General features: G+C 46.8%; 27 non-coding genes across 27 annotated transcripts; all 27 read left to right on the forward strand.

The window, feature by feature from the left end:
- Nucleotides 1-1039: 1039 nt before the first annotated feature.
- Nucleotides 1040-1111, forward strand: TRNAW-CCA (transfer RNA tryptophan (anticodon CCA)). The gene has a single exon. It is a non-coding gene; the product is annotated as a tRNA-Trp (tRNA).
- Nucleotides 1112-1525: 414 nt separating this feature from the next.
- On the forward strand, nt 1526-1597 carry TRNAW-CCA (transfer RNA tryptophan (anticodon CCA)). The gene has a single exon. It is a non-coding gene; the product is annotated as a tRNA-Trp (tRNA).
- Nucleotides 1598-2019: 422 nt separating this feature from the next.
- Nucleotides 2020-2091, forward strand: TRNAW-CCA (transfer RNA tryptophan (anticodon CCA)). Its single transcript has one exon. It is a non-coding gene; the product is annotated as a tRNA-Trp (tRNA).
- A 413-nt stretch (nt 2092-2504) lies between these two features.
- TRNAW-CCA (transfer RNA tryptophan (anticodon CCA)) lies at nt 2505-2576 on the forward strand. The gene has a single exon. It is a non-coding gene; the product is annotated as a tRNA-Trp (tRNA).
- Nucleotides 2577-2998: 422 nt separating this feature from the next.
- On the forward strand, nt 2999-3070 carry TRNAW-CCA (transfer RNA tryptophan (anticodon CCA)). Its single transcript has one exon. It is a non-coding gene; the product is annotated as a tRNA-Trp (tRNA).
- Nucleotides 3071-3483: 413 nt separating this feature from the next.
- Nucleotides 3484-3555, forward strand: TRNAW-CCA (transfer RNA tryptophan (anticodon CCA)). The gene has a single exon. It is a non-coding gene; the product is annotated as a tRNA-Trp (tRNA).
- A 422-nt stretch (nt 3556-3977) lies between these two features.
- TRNAW-CCA (transfer RNA tryptophan (anticodon CCA)) lies at nt 3978-4049 on the forward strand. Its single transcript has one exon. It is a non-coding gene; the product is annotated as a tRNA-Trp (tRNA).
- Nucleotides 4050-4462: 413 nt separating this feature from the next.
- TRNAW-CCA (transfer RNA tryptophan (anticodon CCA)) lies at nt 4463-4534 on the forward strand. Its single transcript has one exon. It is a non-coding gene; the product is annotated as a tRNA-Trp (tRNA).
- Nucleotides 4535-4956: 422 nt separating this feature from the next.
- On the forward strand, nt 4957-5028 carry TRNAW-CCA (transfer RNA tryptophan (anticodon CCA)). The gene has a single exon. It is a non-coding gene; the product is annotated as a tRNA-Trp (tRNA).
- Nucleotides 5029-5441: 413 nt separating this feature from the next.
- Nucleotides 5442-5513, forward strand: TRNAW-CCA (transfer RNA tryptophan (anticodon CCA)). Its single transcript has one exon. It is a non-coding gene; the product is annotated as a tRNA-Trp (tRNA).
- A 908-nt stretch (nt 5514-6421) lies between these two features.
- On the forward strand, nt 6422-6493 carry TRNAW-CCA (transfer RNA tryptophan (anticodon CCA)). Its single transcript has one exon. It is a non-coding gene; the product is annotated as a tRNA-Trp (tRNA).
- A 422-nt stretch (nt 6494-6915) lies between these two features.
- TRNAW-CCA (transfer RNA tryptophan (anticodon CCA)) lies at nt 6916-6987 on the forward strand. Its single transcript has one exon. It is a non-coding gene; the product is annotated as a tRNA-Trp (tRNA).
- A 413-nt stretch (nt 6988-7400) lies between these two features.
- On the forward strand, nt 7401-7472 carry TRNAW-CCA (transfer RNA tryptophan (anticodon CCA)). Its single transcript has one exon. It is a non-coding gene; the product is annotated as a tRNA-Trp (tRNA).
- A 422-nt stretch (nt 7473-7894) lies between these two features.
- On the forward strand, nt 7895-7966 carry TRNAW-CCA (transfer RNA tryptophan (anticodon CCA)). The gene has a single exon. It is a non-coding gene; the product is annotated as a tRNA-Trp (tRNA).
- A 413-nt stretch (nt 7967-8379) lies between these two features.
- On the forward strand, nt 8380-8451 carry TRNAW-CCA (transfer RNA tryptophan (anticodon CCA)). Its single transcript has one exon. It is a non-coding gene; the product is annotated as a tRNA-Trp (tRNA).
- Nucleotides 8452-9430: 979 nt separating this feature from the next.
- TRNAW-CCA (transfer RNA tryptophan (anticodon CCA)) lies at nt 9431-9502 on the forward strand. Its single transcript has one exon. It is a non-coding gene; the product is annotated as a tRNA-Trp (tRNA).
- Nucleotides 9503-9919: 417 nt separating this feature from the next.
- On the forward strand, nt 9920-9991 carry TRNAW-CCA (transfer RNA tryptophan (anticodon CCA)). Its single transcript has one exon. It is a non-coding gene; the product is annotated as a tRNA-Trp (tRNA).
- Nucleotides 9992-10413: 422 nt separating this feature from the next.
- TRNAC-ACA (transfer RNA cysteine (anticodon ACA)) lies at nt 10414-10485 on the forward strand. Its single transcript has one exon. It is a non-coding gene; the product is annotated as a tRNA-Cys (tRNA).
- Nucleotides 10486-11393: 908 nt separating this feature from the next.
- TRNAW-CCA (transfer RNA tryptophan (anticodon CCA)) lies at nt 11394-11465 on the forward strand. The gene has a single exon. It is a non-coding gene; the product is annotated as a tRNA-Trp (tRNA).
- A 413-nt stretch (nt 11466-11878) lies between these two features.
- Nucleotides 11879-11950, forward strand: TRNAW-CCA (transfer RNA tryptophan (anticodon CCA)). Its single transcript has one exon. It is a non-coding gene; the product is annotated as a tRNA-Trp (tRNA).
- Nucleotides 11951-12929: 979 nt separating this feature from the next.
- On the forward strand, nt 12930-13001 carry TRNAW-CCA (transfer RNA tryptophan (anticodon CCA)). The gene has a single exon. It is a non-coding gene; the product is annotated as a tRNA-Trp (tRNA).
- Nucleotides 13002-13418: 417 nt separating this feature from the next.
- TRNAW-CCA (transfer RNA tryptophan (anticodon CCA)) lies at nt 13419-13490 on the forward strand. Its single transcript has one exon. It is a non-coding gene; the product is annotated as a tRNA-Trp (tRNA).
- A 422-nt stretch (nt 13491-13912) lies between these two features.
- Nucleotides 13913-13984, forward strand: TRNAC-ACA (transfer RNA cysteine (anticodon ACA)). Its single transcript has one exon. It is a non-coding gene; the product is annotated as a tRNA-Cys (tRNA).
- An 899-nt stretch (nt 13985-14883) lies between these two features.
- TRNAW-CCA (transfer RNA tryptophan (anticodon CCA)) lies at nt 14884-14955 on the forward strand. Its single transcript has one exon. It is a non-coding gene; the product is annotated as a tRNA-Trp (tRNA).
- A 912-nt stretch (nt 14956-15867) lies between these two features.
- Nucleotides 15868-15939, forward strand: TRNAC-ACA (transfer RNA cysteine (anticodon ACA)). The gene has a single exon. It is a non-coding gene; the product is annotated as a tRNA-Cys (tRNA).
- A 1397-nt stretch (nt 15940-17336) lies between these two features.
- TRNAC-ACA (transfer RNA cysteine (anticodon ACA)) lies at nt 17337-17408 on the forward strand. Its single transcript has one exon. It is a non-coding gene; the product is annotated as a tRNA-Cys (tRNA).
- Nucleotides 17409-17821: 413 nt separating this feature from the next.
- Nucleotides 17822-17893, forward strand: TRNAW-CCA (transfer RNA tryptophan (anticodon CCA)). The gene has a single exon. It is a non-coding gene; the product is annotated as a tRNA-Trp (tRNA).
- Nucleotides 17894-18838: the final 945 nt, after the last annotated feature.

Here is an 18838-nt window from a genome sequence, read left to right on the forward strand (position 1 = left end):
TTAGTTGCTTTTGCAAGGAATCTGTCCTGAATCCCTTCGAGACAGTCCTGGCAGAGGTGACCTCGTGGCGCAACGGTAGCGCGTCTGACTCCAGATCAGGAGGTTGCGTGTTCAAATCAACGTCGGGGTCAGCGGTCTCTTTAGTTATTGTGCGACTCTTTAGACCTTCCTAGCGGACTGTTTCGTTGATTAAGATGCCAGATCTGCTGATTTTCTTGCTCTGTTTAATACCCATGCGAAACACCTACGAGGCAGTCGCAAATAACCTGGCTTAAGGGCCTTAAAGTCCTTCCCGACTCCATTCATGACAATGGTAACATGACCTTAGGTCAATATTCCATCTCTGCTAATCTAGTCATAGGTTTTGTTGTAGTCTTTCTTTCAAAAAAGACCTCCAAGACCTCTCACAGCCCTCTCCTGCATAGCAAGTTCAGAATCTAGACTTTGACGCTTTAGCGAGGAATCTGTCCTGTCCTGAATCTAGACTTAGTTGCTTTGGCAAGGAATCTGTCCTGAATCCCTTCGAGAAAAGGCTGCTAGAGGTGACCTCGTGGCGCAACGTTAGCGCGTCTGACTCCAGATCAGACGGTTGCGTGTTCAATTCACGTCGGGGACAGCGCTCTCTTTAGTTGTTGTGCGACTCTTTAGACCTTCCTAGCGGACTGTTCCGTTGATGAAAATGCCAGAGCTGCTGATTTTCTTGCTTTGTTCAATACCCATGCGAAACACCTACGAGGCAGTTGCAAATAACCTGGCTTTAGGGCCTTAAAGTCCTTCCCGACTCCATTCATGACAATGGTAACACGACCTTAGGTCAATATTCCATCTCTGCTAATCTAGTCAGTAGGTTGTGTTATAGTCTTTCTTTCAAAAAAGACCTCCAAGACCTCTCCTCATAGCCCTCTCCTGCATAGCAAGTTCAGAATCTAGACTTAGACGCTTTAGCGAGGAATCTGTCCTGTCCTGTCCTGAATCTAGACTTAGTTGCTTTTGCAAGGAATCTGTCCTGAATCCCTTCGAGACAAGTCCTGGCAGAGGTGACCTCGTGGCGCAACGGTAGCGCGTCTGACTCCAGATCAGGAGGTTGCGTGTTCAAATCACGTCGGGGTCAGCGGTCTCTTTAGTCATTGTGCGACTCTTTAGACCTTCCTAGCGGACTGTTCCGTTGATTAAGATGCCAGATCTGCTGATTTTCTTGCTCTGTTTAATACCCATGCGAAACACCTACGAGGCAGTCGCAAATAACCTGGCTTAAGGGCCTTAAAGTCCCTTCCCGACTCCATTCATGACAATGGTAACATGACCTTAGGTCAATATTCCATCTCTGCTAATCTAGTCATAGGTTTTGTTGTAGTCTTTCTTTCAAAAAAGACCTCCAAGACCTCTCACAGCCCTCTCCTGCATAGCAAGTTCAGAATCTAGACTTTGACGCTTTAGCGAGGAATCTGTCCTGTCCTGAATCTAGACTTAGTTGCTTTGGCAAGGAATCTGTCCTGAATCCCTTCGAGAAAAGGCTGGCAGAGGTGACCTCGTGGCGCAACGGTAGCGCGTCTGACTCCAGATCAGAAGGTTGCGTGTTCAAATCACGTCGGGGTCAGCGCTCTCTTTAGTTATTGTGCGACTCTTTAGACCTTCCTAGCGGACTGTTCCGTTGATGAAAATGCCAGAGCTGCTGATTTTCTTGCTTTGTTCAATACCCATGCGAAACACCTACGAGGCAGTTGCAAATAACCTGGCTTTAGGGCCTTAAAGTCCTTCCCGACTCCATTCATGACAATGGTAACACGACCTTAGGTCAATATTCCATCTCTGCTAATCTAGTCAGTAGGTTGTGTTATAGTCTTTCTTTCAAAAAAGACCTCCAAGACCTCTCCTCATAGCCCTCTCCTGCATAGCAAGTTCAGAATCTAGACTTAGACGCTTTAGCGAGGAATCTGTCCTGTCCTGTCCTGAATCTAGACTTAGTTGCTTTTGCAAGGAATCTGTCCTGAATCCCTTCGAGACAATCCTGGCAGAGGTGACCTCGTGGCGCAACGGTAGCGCGTCTGACTCCAGATCAGGAGGTTGCGTGTTCAAATCTCGTCGGGGTCAGCGGTCTCTTTAGTTATTGTGCGACTCTTTAGACCTTCCTAGCGGACTGTTTCGTTGATTAAGATGCCAGATCTGCTGATTTTCTTGCTCTGTTTAATACCCATGCGAAACACCTACGAGGCAGTCGCAAATAACCTGGCTTAAGGGCCTTAAAGTCCTTCCCGACTCCATTCATGACAATGGTAACATGACCTTAGGTCAATATTCCATCTCTGCTAATCTAGTCATAGGTTTTGTTGTAGTCTTTCTTTCAAAAAAGACCTCCAAGACCTCTCACAGCCCTCTCCTGCATAGCAAGTTCAGAATCTAGACTTTGACGCTTTAGCGAGGAATCTGTCCTGTCCTGAATCTAGACTTAGTTGCTTTGGCAAGGAATCTGTCCTGAATCCCTTCGAGAAAAGGCTGGCAGAGGTGACCTCGTGGCGCAACGGTAGCGCGTCTGACTCCAGATCAGAAGGTTGCGTGTTCAAATCACGTCGGGGTCAGCGCTCTCTTTAGTCGTTGTGCGACTCTTTAGACCTTCCTAGCGGACTGTTCCGTTGATGAAAATGCCAGAGCTGCTGATTTTCTTGCTTTGTTCAATACCCATGCGAAACACCTACGAGGCAGTTGCAAATAACCTGGCTTTAGGGCCTTAAAGTCCTTCCCGACTCCATTCATTACAATGGTAACACGACCTTAGGTCAATATTCCATCTCTGCTAATCTAGTCAGTAGGTTGTGTTATAGTCTTTCTTTCAAAAAAGACCTCCAAGACCTCTCCTCATAGCCCTCTCCTGCATAGCAAGTTCAGAATCTAGACTTAGACGCTTTAGCGAGGAATCTGTCCTGTCCTGTCCTGAATCTAGACTTAGTTGCTTTTGCAAGGAATCTGTCCTGAATCCCTTCGAGACAATCCTGGCAGAGGTGACCTCGTGGCGCAACGGTAGCGCGTCTGACTCCAGATCAGGAGGTTGCGTGTTCAAATCACGTCGGGGTCAGCGGTCTCTTTAGTTATTGTGCGACTCTTTAGACCTTCCTAGCGGACTGTTTCGTTGATTAAGATGCCAGATCTGCTGATTTTCTTGCTCTGTTTAATACCCATGCGAAACACCTACGAGGCAGTCGCAAATAACCTGGCTTAAGGGCCTTAAAGTCCTTCCCGACTCCATTCATGACAATGGTAACATGACCTTAGGTCAATATTCCATCTCTGCTAATCTAGTCATAGGTTTTGTTGTAGTCTTTCTTTCAAAAAAGACCTCCAAGACCTCTCACAGCCCTCTCCTGCATAGCAAGTTCAGAATCTAGACTTTGACGCTTTAGCGAGGAATCTGTCCTGTCCTGAATCTAGACTTAGTTGCTTTGGCAAGGAATCTGTCCTGAATCCCTTCGAGAAAAGGCTGGCAGAGGTGACCTCGTGGCGCAACGTTAGCGCGTCTGACTCCAGATCAGAAGGTTGCGTGTTCAAATCACGTCGGGGTCAGCGCTCTCTTTAGTCGTTGTGCGACTCTTTAGACCTTCCTAGCGGACTGTTCCGTTGATGAAAATGCCAGAGCTGCTGATTTTCTTGCTTTGTTCAATACCCATGCGAAACACCTACGAGGCAGTTGCAAATAACCTGGCTTTAGGGCCTTAAAGTCCTTCCCGACTCCATTCATTACAATGGTAACACGACCTTAGGTCAATATTCCATCTCTGCTAATCTAGTCAGTAGGTTGTGTTATAGTCTTTCTTTCAAAAAAGACCTCCAAGACCTCTCCTCATAGCCCTCTCCTGCATAGCAAGTTCAGAATCTAGACTTAGACGCTTTAGCGAGGAATCTGTCCTGTCCAGTCCTGAATCTAGACTTAGTTGCTTTTGCAAGGAATCTGTCCTGAATCCCTTCGAGACAATCCTGGCAGAGGTGACCTCGTGGCGCAACGGTAGCGCGTCTGACTCCAGATCAGGAGGTTGCGTGTTCAAATCTCGTCGGGGTCAGCGGTCTCTTTAGTTATTGTGCGACTCTTTAGACCTTCCTAGCGGACTGTTTCGTTGATTAAGATGCCAGATCTGCTGATTTTCTTGCTCTGTTTAATACCCATGCGAAACACCTACGAGGCAGTCGCAAATAACCTGGCTTAAGGGCCTTAAAGTCCTTCCCGACTCCATTCATGACAATGGTAACATGACCTTAGGTCAATATTCCATCTCTGCTAATCTAGTCATAGGTTTTGTTGTAGTCTTTCTTTCAAAAAAGACCTCCAAGACCTCTCACAGCCCTCTCCTGCATAGCAAGTTCAGAATCTAGACTTTGACGCTTTAGCGAGGAATCTGTCCTGTCCTGAATCTAGACTTAGTTGCTTTGGCAAGGAATCTGTCCTGAATCCCTTCGAGAAAAGGCTGGCAGAGGTGACCTCGTGGCGCAACGGTAGCGCGTCTGACTCCAGATCAGAAGGTTGCGTGTTCAAATCACGTCGGGGTCAGCGCTCTCTTTAGTCGTTGTGCGACTCTTTAGACCTTCCTAGCGGACTGTTCCGTTGATGAAAATGCCAGAGCTGCTGATTTTCTTGCTTTGTTCAATACCCATGCGAAACACCTACGAGGCAGTTGCAAATAACCTGGCTTTAGGGCCTTAAAGTCCTTCCCGACTCCATTCATTACAATGGTAACACGACCTTAGGTCAATATTCCATCTCTGCTAATCTAGTCAGTAGGTTGTGTTATAGTCTTTCTTTCAAAAAAGACCTCCAAGACCTCTCCTCATAGCCCTCTCCTGCATAGCAAGTTCAGAATCTAGACTTAGACGCTTTAGCGAGGAATCTGTCCTGTCCTGTCCTGAATCTAGACTTAGTTGCTTTTGCAAGGAATCTGTCCTGAATCCCTTCGAGACAATCCTGGCAGAGGTGACCTCGTGGCGCAACGGTAGCGCGTCTGACTCCAGATCAGGAGGTTGCGTGTTCAAATCTCGTCGGGGTCAGCGGTCTCTTTAGTTATTGTGCGACTCTTTAGACCTTCCTAGCGGACTGTTTCGTTGATTAAGATGCCAGATCTGCTGATTTTCTTGCTCTGTTTAATACCCATGCGAAACACCTACGAGGCAGTCGCAAATAACCTGGCTTAAGGGCCTTAAAGTCCTTCCCGACTCCATTCATGACAATGGTAACATGACCTTAGGTCAATATTCCATCTCTGCTAATCTAGTCATAGGTTTTGTTGTAGTCTTTCTTTCAAAAAAGACCTCCAAGACCTCTCACAGCCCTCTCCTGCATAGCAAGTTCAGAATCTAGACTTTGACGCTTTAGCGAGGAATCTGTCCTGTCCTGAATCTAGACTTAGTTGCTTTGGCAAGGAATCTGTCCTGAATCCCTTCGAGAAAAGGCTGGCAGAGGTGACCTCGTGGCGCAACGGTAGCGTGTCTGACTCCAGATCAGAAGGTTGCGTGTTCAAATCACGTCGGGGTCAGCGCTCTCTTTAGTCGTTGTGCGACTCTTTAGACCTTCCTAGCGGACTGTTCCGTTGATGAAAATGCCAGAGCTGCTGATTTTCTTGCTTTGTTCAATACCCATGCGAAACACCTACGAGGCAGTTGCAAATAACCTGGCTTTAGGGCCTTAAAGCCCTTCCCGACTCCATTCATTACAATGGTAACACGACCTTAGGTCAATATTCCATCTCTGCTAATCTAGTCAGTAGGTTGTGTTATAGTCTTTCTTTCAAAAAAGACCTCCAAGACCTCTCCTCATAGCCCTCTCCTGCATAGCAAGTTCAGAATCTAGACTTAGACGCTTTAGCGAGGAATCTGTCCTGTCCTGTCCTGAATCTAGACTTAGTTGCTTTTGCAAGGAATCTGTCCTGAATCCCTTCGAGACAATCCTGGCAGAGGTGACCTCGTGGCGCAACGGTAGCGCGTCTGACTCCAGATCAGGAGGTTGCGTGTTCAAATCAACGTCGGGGTCAGCGGTCTCTTTAGTTATTGTGCGACTCTTTAGACCTTCCTAGCGGACTGTTTCGTTGATTAAGATGCCAGATCTGCTGATTTTCTTGCTCTGTTTAATACCCATGCGAAACACCTACGAGGCAGTCGCAAATAACCTGGCTTAAGGGCCTTAAAGTCCTTCCCGACTCCATTCATGACAATGGTAACATGACCTTAGGTCAATATTCCATCTCTGCTAATCTAGTCATAGGTTTTGTTGTAGTCTTTCTTTCAAAAAAGACCTCCAAGACCTCTCACAGCCCTCTCCTGCATAGCAAGTTCAGAATCTAGACTTTGACGCTTTAGCGAGGAATCTGTCCTGTCCTGAATCTAGACTTAGTTGCTTTGGCAAGGAATCTGTCCTGAATCCCTTCGAGAAAAGGCTGGCAGAGGTGACCTCGTGGCGCAACGGTAGCGCGTCTGACTCCAGATCAGAAGGTTGCGTGTTCAAATCACGTCGGGGTCAGCGCTCTCTTTAGTCGTTGTGCGACTCTTTAGACCTTCCTAGCAGACTGTTCCGTTGATGAAAATGCCAGAGCTGCTGATTTTCTTGCTTTGTTCAATACCCATGCGAAACACCTACGAGGCAGTTGCAAATAACCTGGCTTTAGGGCCTTAAAGTCCTTCCCGACTCCATTCATTACAATGGTAACACGACCTTAGGTCAATATTCCATCTCTGCTAATCTAGTCAGTAGGTTGTGTTATAGTCTTTCTTTCAAAAAAGACCTCCAAGACCTCTCCTCATAGCCCTCTCCTGCATAGCAAGTTCAGAATCTAGACTTAGACGCTTTAGCGAGGAATCTGTCCTGTCCTGTCCTGAATCTAGACTTAGTTGCTTTTGCAAGGAATCTGTCCTGAATCCCTTCGAGACAATCCTGGCAGAGGTGACCTCGTGGCGCAACGGTAGCGCGTCTGACTCCAGATCAGGAGGTTGCGTGTTCAAATCACGTCGGGGTCAGCGGTCTCTTTAGTTATTGTGCGACTCTTTAGACCTTCCTAGCGGACTGTTTCGTTGATTAAGATGCCAGATCTGCTGATTTTCTTGCTCTGTTTAATACCCATGCGAAACACCTACGAGGCAGTCGCAAATAACCTGGCTTAAGGGCCTTAAAGTCCTTCCCGACTCCATTCATGACAATGGTAACATGACCTTAGGTCAATATTCCATCTCTGCTAATCTAGTCATAGGTTTTGTTGTAGTCTTTCTTTCAAAAAAGACCTCCAAGACCTCTCACAGCCCTCTCCTGCATAGCAAGTTCAGAATCTAGACTTTGACGCTTTAGCGAGGAATCTGTCCTGTCCTGAATCTAGACTTAGTTGCTTTGGCAAGGAATCTGTCCTGAATCCCTTCGAGAAAAGGCTGGCAGAGGTGACCTTGTGGCGCAACGGTAGCGCGTCTGACTCCAGATCAGAAGGTTGCGTGTTCAAATCACGTCGGGGTCAGCGCTCTCTTTAGTCGTTGTGCGACTCTTTAGACCTTCCTAGCGGACTGTTCCGTTGATGAAAATGCCAGAGCTGCTGATTTTCTTGCTTTGTTCAATACCCATGCGAAACACCTACGAGGCAGTTGCAAATAACCTGGCTTTAGGGCCTTAAAGTCCTTCCCGACTCCATTCATTACAATGGTAACACGACCTTAGGTCAATATTCCATCTCTGCTAATCTAGTCAGTAGGTTGTGTTATAGTCTTTCTTTCAAAAAAGACCTCCAAGACCTCTCCTCATAGCCCTCTCCTGCATAGCAAGTTCAGAATCTAGACTTAGACGCTTTAGCGAGGAATCTGTCCTGTCCTGTCCTGAATCTAGACTTAGTTGCTTTTGCAAGAAATCTGTCCTGAATCCCTTCGAGACAATCCTGGCAGAGGTGACCTCGTGGCGCAACGGTAGCGCGTCTGACTCCAGATCAGGAGGTTGCGTGTTCAAATCACGTCGGGGTCAGCGGTCTCTTTAGTCATTGTGCTATTCTTTAGACCTTCCTAGTGGACTGTTCCGTTGATTAAGATGCCAGATCTGCTGATTTTCTTGCTCTGTTTAATACCCATGCGAAACACCTACGAGGCAGTCGCAAATAACCTGGCTTAAGGGCCTTAAAGTCCTTCCCGACTCCATTCATGACAATGGTAACATGACCTAAGGTCAATATTCCATCTCTGCTAATCTAGTCATAGGTTTTGTTGTAGTCTTTCTTTCAAAAAAGACCTCCAAGACCTCTCACAGCCCTCTCCTGCATAGCAAGTTCAGAATCTAGACTTTGACGCTTTAGCGAGGAATCTGTCCTGTCCTGAATCTAGACTTAGTTGCTTTGGCAAGGAATCTGTCCTGAATCCCTTCGAGAAAAGGCTTGCAGAGGTGACCTCGTGGTGCAACGGTAGCACGTCTGACTCCAGATCAGAAGGTTGCGTGTTCAAATCACGTCGGGGTCAGCGCTCTCTTTAGTCGTTGTGCGACTCTTTAGACCTTCCTAGCGGACTTTTCCGTTGATGAAAATGCCAGAGCTGCTGATTTTCTTGCTTTGTTCAATACCCATGCGAAACACCTACGAGGCAGTTGCAAATAACCTTGCTTTAGGGCCTTAAAGTCCTTCCCGACTCCATTCATTACAATGGTAACACGACCTTAGGTCAATATTCCATCTCTGCTAATCTAGTCAGTAGGTTGTTTTATAGTCTTTCTTTCAAAAAAGACCTCCAAGACCTCTCCTCATAGCCCTCTCCTGCATAGCAAGTTCAGAATCTAGACTTAGACGCTTTAGCGAGGAATCTGTCCTGTCCTGTCCTGAATCTAGACTTAGTTGCTTTTGCAAGGAATCTGTCCTGAATCCCTTCGAGACAATCCTGGCAGAGGTGACCAACGGTCCTGAATCTAGACTTAGTTGCTTTTGCAAGGAATCTGTCCTGAATCCCTTCGAGACAATACTGGCAGAGGTGACCAACGGTAGCGCGTCTGACTCCAGATCAGGAGGTTGCGTATTCAAATCACGTCGGGGTCAGCGGTCTCTTTAGTCATTGTGCGACTCTTTAGACCTTCCTAGCGGACTGTTCCGTTGATTAAGATGCCAGATCTGCTGATTTTCTTGCTCTGTTTAATACCCATGCGAAACACCTACGAGGCAGTCGCAAATAACCTGGCTTAAGGGCCTTAAAGTCCTTCCCGACTCCATTCATGACAATGGTAACATGACCTTAGGTCAACATTCCATCTCTGCTAATCTAGTCATAGGTTTTGTTGTAGTCTTTCTTTCAAAAAAGACCTCCAAGACCTCTCACAGCCCTCTCCTGCATAGCAAGTTCAGAATCTAGACTTTGGCGCTTTAGCGAGGAATCTGTCCTGTCCTGAATCTAGACTTAGTTGCTTTGGCAAGGAATCTGTCCTGAATCCCTTCGAGAAAAGGCTGGCAGAGGTGACCTCGTGGCGCAACGGTAGCGCGTCTGACTCCAGATCAGAAGGTTGCGTGTTCAAATCACGTCGGGGTCAGCGCTCTCTTTAGTTGTTGTGCGACTCTTTAGACCTTCCTAGCGGACTGTTCCGTTGATGAAAATGCCAGAGCTGCTGATTTTCTTGCTTTGTTCAATACCCATGCGAAACACCTACGAGGCAGTTGCAAATAACCTGGCTTTAGGGCCTTAAAGTCCTTCCCGACTCCATTCATTACAATGGTAACACGAACTTAGGTCAATATTCCATCTCTGCTAATCTAGTCAGTAGGTTGTGTTATAGTCTTTCTTTCAAAAAAGACCTCCAAGACCTCTCCTCATAGCCCTCTCCTGCATAGCAAGTTCAGAATCTAGACTTAGACGCTTTAGCGAGGAATCTGTCCTGTCCTGAATCTAGACTTAGTTGCTTTGGCAAGGAATCTGTCCTGAATCCCTTCGAGAAAAGGCTGGCAGAGGTGACCTCGTGGCGCAACGGTAGCGCGTCTGACTCCAGATCAGAAGGTTGCGTGTTCAAATCACGTCGGGGTCAGCGCTCTCTTTAGTCGTTGTGCGACTCTTTAGACCTTCCTAGCGGACTGTTCCGTTGATGAAAATGCCAGAGCTGCTGATTTTCTTGCTCTGTTCAATACCCATGCGAAACACCTACGAGGCAGTTGCAAATAACCTGGCTTTAGGGCCTTAAAGTCCTTCCCGACTCCATTCATGACAATGGTAACACGACCTTAGGTCAATATTCCATCTCTGCTAATCTAGTCAGTAGGTTGTGTTATAGTCTTTCTTTCAAAAAAGACCTCCATGACCTCTACTCATAGCCCTCTCCTGCATAGCAAGTTCAGAATCTAGACTTAGACGCTTTAGCGAGGAATCTGTCCTGTCCTGTCCTGAATCTAGACTTAGTTGCTTTTGCAAGGAATGTGTCCTGAATCCCTTCGAGAAAAACCTGGAAAAGGTGACCTCGTGGAGCAACGGTAGCGCATCTGACTACAGATCAGAAGGTTGCGTGTTCAAATCACGTCGGGGTCAGCGCTCTCTTTAGTCGTTGTGCGACTCTTTAGACCTTCCTAGCAGACTGTTCCGTTGATGAAAATGCCAGGGCTGCTGATTTTCTTGCTCTGTTTAATACCCATGCGAAACACCTACGAGGCAGTCGCAAATAACCTGGCTTAAGGGACTTAAAGTCCTTCCCGTCTCCATTCATGACAATGGTAACATGACCTTAGGTCAATATTCCATCTCTGCTAATCTAGTCAGTAGGTTGTGTTATAGTCTTTCTTTCAAAAAAGACCTCCAAGACCTCTCACAGCCCTCTCCTGCATAGCAAGTTCAGAATCTAGACTTTGACGCTTTAGCGAGGAATCTGTCCTGTCCTGAATCTAGACTTAGTTGCTTTGGCAAGGAATCTGTCCTGAATCCCTTCGAGAAAAGGCTGGCAAAGGTGACCTCGTGGCGCACCAGTAGCGCATCTGACTCCAGAACAGAAGGTTGCGTGTTCAAATCACGTCGGGGTCAGTGCTCTCTTTAGTCGTTGTGCGACTCTTTAGACCTTCCTAGCGGACTGTTCCGTTGATGAAAATGCCAGAGCTGCTGATTTTCTTGCTTTGTTCAATACCCATGCGAAACACCTACGAGGCAGTTGCAAATAACCTGGCTTTAGGGCCTTAAAGTCCTTCCCGACTCCATTCATGACAATGGTAACACGACCTTAGGTCAATATTCCATCTCTGCTAATCTAGTCAGTAGGTTGTGTTATAGTCTTTCTTTCAAAAAAGACCTCCAAGACCTCTCCTCATAGCCCTCTCCTGCATAGCAAGTTCAGAATCTAGACTTAGACGCTTTAGCGAGGAATCTGTCCTGTCCTGTCCTGAATCTAGACTTAGTTGCTTTTGCAAGAAATCTGTCCTGAATCCCTTCGAGACAATCCTGGCAGAGGTGACCTCGTGGCGCAACGGTAGCGCGTCTGACTCCAGATCAGGAGGTTGCGTGTTCAAATCACGTCGGGGTCAGCGGTCTCTTTAGTCATTGTGCTATTCTTTAGACCTTCCTAGTGGACTGTTCCGTTGATTAAGATGCCAGATCTGCTGATTTTCTTGCTCTGTTTAATACCCATGCGAAACACCTACGAGGCAGTCGCAAATAACCTGGCTTAAGGGCCTTAAAGTCCTTCCCGACTCCATTCATGACAATGGTAACATGACCTAAGGTCAATATTCCATCTCTGCTAATCTAGTCATAGGTTTTGTTGTAGTCTTTCTTTCAAAAAAGACCTCCAAGACCTCTCACAGCCCTCTCCTGCATAGCAAGTTCAGAATCTAGACTTTGACGCTTTAGCGAGGAATCTGTCCTGTCCTGAATCTAGACTTAGTTGCTTTGGCAAGGAATCTGTCCTGAATCCCTTCGAGAAAAGGCTTGCAGAGGTGACCTCGTGGTGCAACGGTAGCACGTCTGACTCCAGATCAGAAGGTTGCGTGTTCAAATCACGTCGGGGTCAGCGCTCTCTTTAGTCGTTGTGCGACTCTTTAGACCTTCCTAGCGGACTTTTCCGTTGATGAAAATGCCAGAGCTGCTGATTTTCTTGCTTTGTTCAATACCCATGCGAAACACCTACGAGGCAGTTGCAAATAACCTTGCTTTAGGGCCTTAAAGTCCTTCCCGACTCCATTCATTACAATGGTAACACGACCTTAGGTCAATATTCCATCTCTGCTAATCTAGTCAGTAGGTTGTTTTATAGTCTTTCTTTCAAAAAAGACCTCCAAGACCTCTCCTCATAGCCCTCTCCTGCATAGCAAGTTCAGAATCTAGACTTAGACGCTTTAGCGAGGAATCTGTCCTGTCCTGTCCTGAATCTAGACTTAGTTGCTTTTGCAAGGAATCTGTCCTGAATCCCTTCGAGACAATCCTGGCAGAGGTGACCAACGGTCCTGAATCTAGACTTAGTTGCTTTTGCAAGGAATCTGTCCTGAATCCCTTCGAGACAATACTGGCAGAGGTGACCAACGGTAGCGCGTCTGACTCCAGATCAGGAGGTTGCGTATTCAAATCACGTCGGGGTCAGCGGTCTCTTTAGTCATTGTGCGACTCTTTAGACCTTCCTAGCGGACTGTTCCGTTGATTAAGATGCCAGATCTGCTGATTTTCTTGCTCTGTTTAATACCCATGCGAAACACCTACGAGGCAGTCGCAAATAACCTGGCTTAAGGGCCTTAAAGTCCTTCCCGACTCCATTCATGACAATGGTAACATGACCTTAGGTCAACATTCCATCTCTGCTAATCTAGTCATAGGTTTTGTTGTAGTCTTTCTTTCAAAAAAGACCTCCAAGACCTCTCACAGCCCTCTCCTGCATAGCAAGTTCAGAATCTAGACTTTGGCGCTTTAGCGAGGAATCTGTCCTGTCCTGAATCTAGACTTAGTTGCTTTGGCAAGGAATCTGTCCTGAATCCCTTCGAGAAAAGGCTGGCAGAGGTGACCTCGTGGCGCAACGGTAGCGCGTCTGACTCCAGATCAGAAGGTTGCGTGTTCAAATCACGTCGGGGTCAGCGCTCTCTTTAGTTGTTGTGCGACTCTTTAGACCTTCCTAGCGGACTGTTCCGTTGATGAAAATGCCAGAGCTGCTGATTTTCTTGCTTTGTTCAATACCCATGCGAAACACCTACGAGGCAGTTGCAAATAACCTGGCTTTAGGGCCTTAAAGTCCTTCCCGACTCCATTCATTACAATGGTAACACGAACTTAGGTCAATATTCCATCTCTGCTAATCTAGTCAGTAGGTTGTGTTATAGTCTTTCTTTCAAAAAAGACCTCCAAGACCTCTCCTCATAGCCCTCTCCTGCATAGCAAGTTCAGAATCTAGACTTAGACGCTTTAGCGAGGAATCTGTCCTGTCCTGAATCTAGACTTAGTTGCTTTGGCAAGGAATCTGTCCTGAATCCCTTCGAGAAAAGGCTGGCAGAGGTGACCTCGTGGCGCAACGGTAGCGCGTCTGACTCCAGATCAGAAGGTTGCGTGTTCAAATCACGTCGGGGTCAGCGCTCTCTTTAGTCGTTGTGCGACTCTTTAGACCTTCCTAGCGGACTGTTCCGTTGATGAAAATGCCAGAGCTGCTGATTTTCTTGCTCTGTTCAATACCCATGCGAAACACCTACGAGGCAGTTGCAAATAACCTGGCTTTAGGGCCTTAAAGTCCTTCCCGACTCCATTCATGACAATGGTAACACGACCTTAGGTCAATATTCCATCTCTGCTAATCTAGTCAGTAGGTTGTGTTATAGTCTTTCTTTCAAAAAAGACCTCCATGACCTCTACTCATAGCCCTCTCCTGCATAGCAAGTTCAGAATCTAGACTTAGACGCTTTAGCGAGGAATCTGTCCTGTCCTGTCCTGAATCTAGACTTAGTTGCTTTTGCAAGGAATGTGTCCTGAATCCCTTCGAGAAAAACCTGGAAAAGGTGACCTCGTGGAGCAACGGTAGCGCATCTGACTACAGATCAGAAGGTTGCGTGTTCAAATCACGTCGGGGTCAGCGCTCTCTTTAGTCGTTGTGCGACTCTTTAGACCTTCCTAGCAGACTGTTCCGTTGATGAAAATGCCAGGGCTGCTGATTTTCTTGCTCTGTTTAATACCCATGCGAAACACCTACGAGGCAGTCGCAAATAACCTGGCTTAAGGGCCTTAAAGTCCTTCCTGACTCCATTCATGACAATGGTAACATGACCTTAGGTCAATATTCCATCTCTGCTAATCTAGTCAGTAGGTTGTGTTATAGTCTTTCTTTCAAAAAGACCTCCAAGACCTCTCACAGCCCTCTCCTGCATAGCAAGTTCAGAATCTAGACTTTGACGCTTTAGCGAGGAATCTGTCCTGTCCTGAATCTAGACTTAGTTGCTTTGGCAAGGAATCTGTCCTGAATCCCTTCGAGAAAAGGCTGGCAAAGGTGACCTCGTGGCGCACCAGTAGCGCATCTGACTCCAGAACAGAAGGTTGCGTGTTCAAATCACGTCGGGGTCAGTGCTCTCTTTAGTCGTTGTGCGACTCTTTAGACCTTCCTAGCGGACTGTTCCGTTGATGAAAATGCCAGAGCTGCTGATTTTCTTGCTCTGTTCAATACCCATGCGAAACACCTACGAGGCAGTTGCAAATAACCTGGCTTTAGGGCCTTAAAGTCCTTCCCGACTCCATTCATGACAATGGTAACAAGACCTTAGGTCAATATTCCATCTCTGCTAATCTAGTCAGTAAGTTGTTTTATAGTCTTTCTTTCAAAAAAGACCTCCAAGACCTCTCACAGCCCTCTCCTGCATAGCAAGTTCAGAATCTAGACTTTGACGCTTTAGCGAGGAATCTGTCCTGTCCTGAATCTAGACTTAGTTGCTTTGGCAAGGAATCTGTCCTGAATCCCTTCGAGAAAAGGCTGGCAGAGGTGACCTCGTGGCGCAACGGTAGCGCGTCTGACTCCAGATCAGAAGGTTGCGTGTTCAAATCACGTCGGGGTCAGCGCTCTCTTTAGTTGTTGTGCGACTCTTTAGACCTTCCTAGCGGACTGTTCCGTTGATGAAAATGCCAGAGCTGCTGATTTTCTTGCTTTGTTCAATACCCATGCGAAACACCTACGAGGCAGTTGCAAATAACCTGGCTTTAGGGCCTTAAAGTCCTTCCCGACTCCATTCATGACAATGGAAACACGACCTTAGGTCAATATTCCATCTCTGCTAATCTAGTCAGTAGGTTGTGTTATAGTCTTTCTTTCAAAAAAGACCTCCAAGACCTCTCCTCATAGCCCTCTCCTGCATAGCAAGTTCAGAATCTAGACTTAGACGCTTTAGCGAGGAATCTGTCCTGTCCTGTCCTGAATCTAGACTTAGTTGCTTTTGCAAGGAATCTGTCCTGAATCCCTTCGAGACAATCCTGGCAGAGGTGACCTCCTGGCCCAACGGTAGCGCGTCTGTCTCCAGATCAGGAGGTTGCGTGTTCAAATCACGTCGGGGTCAGCGGTCTCTTTAGTCATTGTGCGACTCTTTAGACCTTCCTAGCGGACTGTTTCGTTGATTAAGATGCCAGATCTGCTGATTTTCTTGCTCTGTTTAATACCCATGCGAAACACCTACGAGGCAGTCGCAAATAACCTGGCTTAAGGGCCTTAAAGTCCTTCCCGACTCCATTCATGACAATGGTAACATGACCTTAGGTCAATATTCCATGTCTGCTAATCTAGTCATAGGTTTTGTTGTAGTCTTTCTTTCAAAAAAGACCTCCAAGACCTCTCACAGCCCTCTCCTGCATAGCAAGTTCAGAATCTAGACTTTGGCGCTTTAGTGAGGAATCTGTCCTGTCCTGTCCTGAATCTAGACTTAGTTGCTTTTGCAAGGAATGTGTCCTGAATCCCTTCGAGAAAAACCTGGAAAAGGTGACCTCGTGGAGCAACGGTAGCGCATCTGACTACAGATCAGAAGGTTGCGTGTTCAAATCACGTCGGGGTCAGCGCTCTCTTTAGTCGTTGTGCGACTCTTTAGACCTTCCTAGCAGACTGTTCCGTTGATGAAAATGCCAGAGCTGCTGATTTTCTTGCTCTGTTTAATACCCATGCGAAACACCTACGAGGCAGTCGCAAATAACCTGGCTTAAGGGACTTAAAGTCCTTCCCGTCTCCATTCATGACAATGGTAACATGACCTTAGGTCAATATTCCATCTCTGCTAATCTAGTCATAGGTTTTGTTGTAGTCTTTCTTTCAAAAAAGACCTCCAAGACCTCTCACAGCCCTCTCCTGCATAGCAAGTTCAGAATCTAGACTTTGACGCTTTAGCGAGGAATCTGTCCTGTCCTGAATCTAGACTTAGTTGCTTTGGCAAGGAATCTGTCCTGAATCCCTTCGAGAAAAGGCTGGCAGAGGTGACCTCGTGGCGCAACCATAGCGCGTCTGACTCCAGATCAGAAGGTTGCGTGTTCAAATCACGTCGGGGTCAGCGCTCTCTTTAGTTGTTGTGCGACTCTTTAGACCTTCCTAGCGGACTGTTCCGTTGATGAAAATGCCAGAGCTGCTGATTTTCTTGCTTTGTTCAATACCCATGCGAAACACCTACGAGGCAGTTGCAAATAACCTGGCTTTAGGGCCTTAAAGTCCTTCCCGACTCCATTCATGACAATGGAAACACGACCTTAGGTCAATATTCCATCTCTGCTAATCTAGTCAGTAGGTTGTGTTATAGTCTTTCTTTCAAAAAAGACCTCCAAGACCTCTCCTCATAGCCCTCTCCTGCATAGCAAGTTCAGAATCTAGACTTAAACGCTTTAGCGAGGAATCTGTCCTGTCCTGTCCTGAATCTAGACTTAGTTGCTTTTGCAAGGAATCTGTCCTGAATCCCTTCGAGACAATCCTGGCAGAGGTGACCTCGTGGCGCAACGGTAGCGCGTACGACTCCAGATCAGGAGGTTGCGTGTTCAAATCACGTCGGGGTTAGCGGTCTCTTTAGTCATTGTGCGACTCTTTAGACCTTCCTAGCGGACTGTTTCGTTGATTAAGATGCCAGATCTGCTGATTTTCTTGCTCTGTTTAATACCCATGCGAAACACCTACGAGGCAGTCGCAAATAACCTGGCTTAAGGGCCTTAAAGTCCTTCCCGACTCCATTCATGACAATGGTAACATGACCTTAGGTCAATATTCCATGTCTGCTAATCTAGTCATAGGTTTTGTTGTAGTCTTTCTTTCAAAAAAGACCTCCAAGACCTCTCACAGCCCTCTCCTGCATAGCAAGTTCAGAATCTAGACTTTGGCGCTTTAGTGAGGAATCTGTCCTGTCCTGTCCTGAATCTAGACTTAGTTGCTTTTGCAAGGAATGTGTCCTGAATCCCTTCGAGAAAAACCTGGAAAAGGTGACCTCGTGGAGCAACGGTAGCGCATCTGACTACAGATCAGAAGGTTGCGTGTTCAAATCACGTCGGGGTCAGCGCTCTCTTTAGTCGTTGTGCGACTCTTTAGACCTTCCTAGCAGACTGTTCCGTTGATGAAAATGCCAGAGCTGCTGATTTTCTTGCTCTGTTTAATACCCATGCGAAACACCTACGAGGCAGTCGCAAATAACCTGGCTTAAGGGACTTAAAGTCCTTCCCGTCTCCATTCATGACAATGGTAACATGACCTTAGGTCAATATTCCATCTCTGCTAATCTAGTCATAGGTTTTGTTGTAGTCTTTCTTTAAAAAAAGACCTCCAAGACTTCTCACAGCCCTCTCCTGCATAGCAAGTTCAGAATCTAGACTTTGACGCTTTAGCGAGGAATCTGTCCTGTCCTGAATCTAGACTTAGTTGCTTTGGCAAGGAATCTGTCCTGAATCCCTTCGAGAAAAGGCTGGCAGAGGTGACCTCGTGGCGCAACGGTAGCGCGTCTGACTCCAGATCAGAAGGTTGCGTGTTCAAATCACGTCGGGGTCAGCGCTCTCTTTAGTCGTTGTGTGACTCTTTAGACCTTCCTAGCGGACTGTTCCGTTGATGAAAATGCCAGAGCTGTTGATTTTCTTCCTTTGTTCAATACCCATGCGAAACACCTACGAGGCAGTTGCAAATAACCTGGCTTTAGGGCCTTAAAGTCCTTCCCGACTCCATTCATGACAATGGTAACACGACCTTAGGTCAATATTCCATCTCTGCTAATCTAGTCAGTAGGTTGTGTTATAGTCTTTCTTTCAAAAAAGACCTCCAAGACCTCTCCTCATAGCCCTCTCCTGCATAGCAAGTTCAGAATCTAGACTAAGACGCTTTAGCGAGGAATCTGTCCTGTCCTGAATCTAGACTTAGTTGCTTTGGCAAGGAATCTGTCCTGAATCCCTTCGAGAAAAGGCTGGCAAAGGTGACCTCGTGGCGCACCAGTAGCGCATCTGACTCCAGAACAGAGGGTTGCGTGTTCAAATCACGTCGGGGTCAGCGCTCTCTTTAGTCGTTGTGCGACTCTTTAGACCTTCCTAGCGGACTGTTCCGTTGATGAAAATGCCAGAGCTGCTGATTTTCTTGCTCTGTTCAATACCCATGCGAAACACCTACGAGGCAGTTGCAAATAACCTGGCTTTAGGGCCTTAAAGTCCTTCCCGACTCCATTCATGACAATGGTAACACGACCTTAGGTCAATATTCCATCTCTGCTAATCTAGTCAGTAGGTTGTTTTATAGTCTTTCTTTCAAAAAAGACCTCCAAGACCTCTCCTCATAGCCCTCTCCTGCATAGCAAGTTCAGAATCTAGACTTAGACGCTTTAGCGAGGAATCTGTCCTGTCCTGTCCTGAATCTAGACTTAGTTGCTTTTGCAAGGAATCTGTCCTGAATCCCTTCGAGACAATCCTGGCAGAGGTGACCTCGTGGCGCAACGGTAGCGCGTCTGACTCC

This window comes from Dendropsophus ebraccatus, chromosome 1, assembly GCF_027789765.1.
Source record: "Dendropsophus ebraccatus isolate aDenEbr1 chromosome 1, aDenEbr1.pat, whole genome shotgun sequence".
NCBI lineage: Eukaryota > Metazoa > Chordata > Amphibia > Anura > Hylidae > Dendropsophus > Dendropsophus ebraccatus.